This window comes from Malaclemys terrapin, chromosome 10, assembly GCF_027887155.1.
Source record: "Malaclemys terrapin pileata isolate rMalTer1 chromosome 10, rMalTer1.hap1, whole genome shotgun sequence".
NCBI lineage: Eukaryota > Metazoa > Chordata > Testudines > Emydidae > Malaclemys > Malaclemys terrapin.
This window is the reverse complement of record NC_071514.1, coordinates 11,940,056-11,945,993: the sequence shown is the minus strand read 5'-3', so window position 1 is coordinate 11,945,993 and position 5,938 is coordinate 11,940,056. Positions and strand designations below refer to the sequence as shown.

At 47.4% G+C, this 5,938-nt stretch overlaps 1 pseudogene; it reads left to right on the top strand.

The window, feature by feature from the left end:
* The first annotated feature begins 4,200 nt into the window (after positions 1 to 4,200).
* On the top strand, positions 4,201 to 5,424 carry LOC128844427 (prefoldin subunit 2-like; annotated as a pseudogene).
* The last annotated feature ends 514 nt before the right edge of the window (positions 5,425 to 5,938 follow it).

Below are 5,938 nucleotides of genomic sequence, written 5' to 3'. Positions count from 1 at the left end.
AGGGTCCAAATCTCTGCAGCTTCTAGGAGCATGACGTATACCACACCTTTGGGCCAGTACACCACTGGGGCAGGCTTTAGTTATTTTAAATCTTCCCTTTTCCGGGGGTGGGGTGGGGCAGGACCCTTGTTTGTCTTACTTGACTGTTTGTGGTCAAAATGACCAAACGTACTCAGCCTGGTGCCAATTAGCCTGACTGGTGTGAAAATCTGGTTGGATGCTGGGAGAGGAGGCTGTTCCCAGCTCACCTTATTAAAGGAAGGAGGAATGATCTTAAAAAAAAAAAAAAAAAAAAAAAGCAGAGTGTTTAGGAAAAGGTTGGTAGAGTTATACAGGCTGGGGATGTGCGTTTGATTCAGCATCCAGGATTTAGCAAGTCCTTTATTCTCCGGCACAAAACAGCAGCAGTAGTAGTGAAGGTTTAAAAAGAAAAGGATTGTGAGTAGTGGAAGGAGAGAGACTTCAATGTAGGGAACAAAAAGAGTGGGGAGAAAGCTCCCCAGCATGTGGGGAAGGAGGGAAGTTGCTTAAGGCAGAAAGAGACAGAAGTGGCTTGGCTGCAGCAGTGTCTCTCAAAGGGTGTGTGTGGTATTTAATGTCCACCTGTTAATCTGGCCCTGAGGGGAAAGCAAAGGTTGAGTTCTTTGCCTGTTTGCTGGGACATTCTTTGAAGTTGGCTGAAATGGGGGAGAGTGGAGTGAATGAGTATATTGTGTAGGGGAGTGGTACAAGTCTGAGTCCCTTTCTGCCGCTTTATAGCTTACGCTGCACAAAGGCAGGCCTTGCCATCCAGGCTGGTCACTGAACACTGTGAATAGGGGCAGGTTTTGGGTTCTGCTGGAATGTGGTGGAGTGGGAGAGCTTCCAGGAGTCCACAGTGGAAAGGACCCAGCATTGATTTATTATAAGGTAATATAGTCCCCAGGTAGGACTGGGACCCATTGTGCTAGGGGCTGTACAGCACGGAGGTCAGCGTTAGGTTGAGGAATAGGGACCGTTGGCTTAAGATTCTCAAGGTGAGTTGGGTAGTTGGTGGAGATGGCAAGATGGAATTCCATTGAGCCAGTACTAAGAAAAATCAATCCTGCTTATTTTTACGGCTTTTATTTGCGTGACTTGACACAATGTATTATACTTCTCCTCCCCCCATTGACTCTATTCTTGTCATGACAAATAGTTGCTGTAAAAGTAAAATTCTCACCCCCACACTCCTTCCTTGAGACTTGGCTATTGTGCCTTTCACCAGCTGTGGACCGAGTGGCACTCTAAAAGGAGAGGTCAGAGGGGAAACGTTCACTATAATCCTACATCCCAAAGGTCTTTGCAATAGAGGAGGAAACTGAGGCAGAGGGGGGGCAAAGGATCAAAGTCACTCAAAAGGTCAGTGGCAAAGTAGAGACTAGAACCCCAGAACTCCTGACTCCCAGCTCAGTGCCCATCTATCAACTAGATTACGGCTGAGACCCTGATCATGCAGATGGATGGGCTGGTGCAGTCCTTATCCCTATAATCACATGTTCATTTCACTTCTATTTTGGATTAAAAATACTAAATTTCCTTCCCTTTGCTGAGTTAACCTTTGACCTGTGACCTCCAATGTCCCAGAGAGGGGGGGTTCTATAAGCCCTCGCTAGGGTGAGTCATTCTTTTCCCTTGGCAGGAAGGCGCAGGGCAGGCCTTGTATCAATTTGTCAGCATTCCAGTCATTCATAATCATCTTATTACAAAGTATCCTCTTTCTAGGATCACAAAGTGCCCTGGGATGTGACGGCACCTTCCAAGTAATGCTCCCCTGCTCCTTGCAGTACTTGGCATTGCTGTACGACTCATGGGAGCTCTTAGGGAAGTCCCTGTGAATGTACTAAGGGATTGGACGTTTTTTTGCTGGTGTGGATATACTGCCTAAGATCTGGCTGCCTGGCTATCCCACCCCTCTGCGTTTTGTTTTGTTTAAGATAATCACAGCTTTTAACGGCTGCTGATGGTTTGTCATGCAAAACCTCTCCCTCTCAATTGCACACAGCTGTCTGTAGCTCCTTATTGACATGGAAAGGTGCAGCAGTGGTAAAAACCCCAACAAAGACAGTGCTATCCCATGCACACCCATCAATATGCAGCCTTGACTTTAACCACTGACGAATGACCAGCTCTGATAATGATCCAGTTCAGAGCCTCCTTTCCAGGAGAATCCCAGGGATCAGCACAGAGGGTTGTTATTAGGAATAGTTAATTACCAATTTGATATTTAAAGCTGACAGTAAAGTCAAAGTAGGTCAGTGCACTAATGGTCATCAACGGTGGTAATGACCAATTTCCTTAGAATTATTGCTGGTTGAAACTGCAATCAACGGCTCCCAAAAGCAATTTTTTATTTTTAAATTGGAGTCAATATGCAATGGGCTGCATTAGCAAATAAGACCCTATCGGGCAGTGTGCAGCTTTGCTTCTAATTGGGAGATGGGAAGAGTTGTGATAGAAAATGTTAGGGGCAAACCACATCCTCCAGTGGAAACCAGCTCCTGTCATTTTAAACATACGGATTATACCTGTTAGAAGTTCTGCCTATGGCCCATGAGGGTCCTGAGTCATGGCTTATGGAAGGGGGGGGGGGGAACGACACCATTTGCTGGCTACATACATCCATCTACTGTACTGTAGTCAACAATCCCTTCCATGACTGCACACTCCAGTCCAGGACTTAAGGGGACCCTATGTGTTTAATAGAACTGGTTGGAAAATAGGGGGAAAAAAAGCTTTTTTTTTTTAACAGTTTTAGAAATATTCTGATCAGCCTTAATTAGTCTGGGAAATGAAGAGTCAGGGAGAGCTACAGAATCTGATCTGTGCCTGGCAGCTTCAGTAAAGAATCCCTTTTACAGGCATTCAACTGAGTCCTGTTTACCCCAATGCCATCACCTTCTAGCCACAAGAGTAGGTAAGGTTCACAACACATTTTCCCCCCCCAGTCTATTCAAACAGCACGACTGGTGCTGTCTGCAGCTGAACGGGTGTGAACTGGTGCTTGCTAACATAGCTGCCTTACAGGGCATCCTTTTGTTTTTGTCAAGCGACTTCCCCACTCTGTGGCAGCTAAAAGGGTCAATTTTGCATTAATGGAAGTGTTGACGTGCTGACGCTTTTGTATCACTCTTGTTTTTAAAGCAACTTGTGAAAGTAACACACACAACATAATCCCGCTGAGATCTAGGAACCTCAGTCCAGACCAGCGAAGCATGTATTATTATTTATATTACAGTAGTGCCTAGCAGCTCCAATCATGAACCAGGCCCCTCTCCTGTTAGGCACAGTACAAACACAGCCAAAAAGACAGTCTCCACCCCAAAGATCTTACAATCTAAGGATATCCAGCCGAGGGCTCGCATGCTTCACTCATTCATCCCCTAAAGCAGAGAAATGGGTTTTAACTCACTGAGGGCAATCGTGTATTATAGATTTTTGGGTCTTTGCCTGAAAGGTGATGTGAACTTGAGACTGAACTACAGGTTATCTTTCTAGGAAAACAGTGCTAGGTTGACAACCCTGGAAACTGAAGTGGGGCACCGTAGAGGCAAGTTTCCTCACCTTGACCTGTGCAAGGTTCGAGGGCTGACAGAATAACTCCATCACCATTCAGTTCTAGGCCTCTCTGCTCAAATTGCCAGAGAGGGGGCCAGTTAAAGTGATATGGACATGCATATACTAGGAATTGGACTTGAGACCAGCAATTCATGTCACATAATAATACCTTTCTTGTTACTGAGTTGGACCAGATTTGAACCCATGACCTAGAGATGAAAGGCACCATCGTCCATTACCCACCCCTTGAGGCAACCAGTCTCCTTGTGTTAGGAAACTAAGGCCAGACTACTACCCTTCCTTCCTCAGGTTTAACCTCCCTCTCTCCGTTCCAGTCCTCATTGCCTGCTGGGCATGACAAGAATAAAAGGAGGCGCAATGAAAGCCATATGCTGAGCCTCTAAACCATTATGCAGTGCTGTAGTGTGAAGCCAGCAGGAGTCTGCCTTCAAATGGGAGAAGGATACTCAGAGGCCCTGAGAAAGAGTGTTGTGGAGAGAAACCTGGATGAAGTTGTACCAAGTTAGTGGGTTTGCTTGACAAGAAATGGCAGAGTGTTAACATTTGCGGAGATAGGGGTCTGCAGCGGTCAAAAAATCACGAGGGGGTGCGTGCATGTGGATCATGCGCAGAATGGGAGGGAAGATTGCAGAGGGCAGTAAGAGCAACACCAGCTCTTCCTTCCACTGGCAAAGCCCTGACGGTGAAACGGTGATGGGCAGGTTCAACCACCTCGGGCAGGAGCAGCAGGGCCTGGCCTTTGAGCTGAAGCTGCCTGAGCACAGCCTAGTCATTGAGGTGTTGCATGGTGGGCGGGGAGCTGGAGGAGAGTGCCGTCAAGGACGTCCTCCCTGCCCTGAGAACAACAAAGAGCAGGAGACCCTGAACCAGCAGCTGCAGATGAAGGGTCAGGAGCTGAATGAGTTCTGGGAGAAGTGCAACATCCACCTGATGAGCGAGGGCAGGACCCAAGACGGGTTCTGCTGGGGTCCTGGCTTCCTAGTAGGGAGCCGGGGGGGGGGGCCTGGCTTGTGGTCATGTCTAGACTCCTCCCCCTGCTGAGGCTTAACTTTATTATTTGGTGCCGCTCTTGTAATCCTTTTTGTTAGAGAAACGTTTGTATATTAAAAACAAAATGTCATGGAGCACAAGGCCACTTCTTCCCTCCTCCAACACCAGGCGGCATGTACGGTGCCTGTGGAGAGAGACACTGACTTGGGCTATATACTTCTGCACTCCTCATTCTGAGTCACTTGTTTTCACGCCGGTACAGTCCCCTTCTTCACACCACCCTTCCATGGGGCAAGATGCTAAGACAGCTGGGAAGACACAAACACAACCTCTTCCGAGTCGGCAGTGCGGTTTTATAACCAGAATCTGGGTGAAATGTGGGAGGGGAAACCCTTAAACCCTATCAAAACAGGATGCTTCACTACACATGCTTCTCCCCGGGGGAACAGCAGGACAGAACGGACAGCCAGTGACAGATGTGTCATCACGTTGCTTAATGCGCTATTGGAAGATGCTCAGAAACTATGTTGATGAGCTCAGTACAGAAACCTATTTAGAAGAAAATGGAATAGAGCTGCCTGTCCCCTTAGAATCATCTTCAATCCCCTTCCTAGCATAGACGGGGTATAACCCCCCTGGCATCCTAACTTTTGGCCAACCCAAGGAACAAGGGATTTTCCATTTTACTGTCCTCCTGGCTGTGTTGAGCTGACAAACCAGTAACATCAGAAGTCAGCAATGCTGCAGCTTAATGCTGACACTTCTCAGGGTGGGGGTGGGGTGTAGGTGAACGTGCCTGGGTTCCCCTCTCTCTTTATCCAATAGGTACATAATTAAAGGTAAATAGCCTCTGGAGCCTTCAGAGTTGCTGCCCAAAATGTATTTCTAAACTTGGATTAGTCAAACATGACATTCTCCTGTTCGGAAGAGCTCAGATTGAACAGAGCCTGACAAACAGAGCATTCTTATGGCGATGCCCCTGCGCATTTCTTATCTCAACTTGTTCTGAGCCTTGAAGGCACCAGCCTACTTCCTCTGGCAGCCCTAAAGCTCGTTGCCTGCAAAGTCACATGCTAAATCCACACAGAATCAACCACAAAGGAGAGGTGGGGTGTCTCAGGTGCCATTTCTAGTCTCTCTTTACGTCTAGCTCACTCACTCAAATCCAACCCAGATCAGTAGTGAAGGGAAGCCATGACCCTGGGATGACTGTGCGGTTGTCTGTGTGAAATGTGTCAGCAGGCCTCAGTCCAGGTGCTGGTAGACTGGTGTCCCCTCTGACAAGTATCAGCACCTCAAATAGCAAAAATGGGCACTCTAGCTTCCAGTCTCAGCAAAAGAACCATGTTGG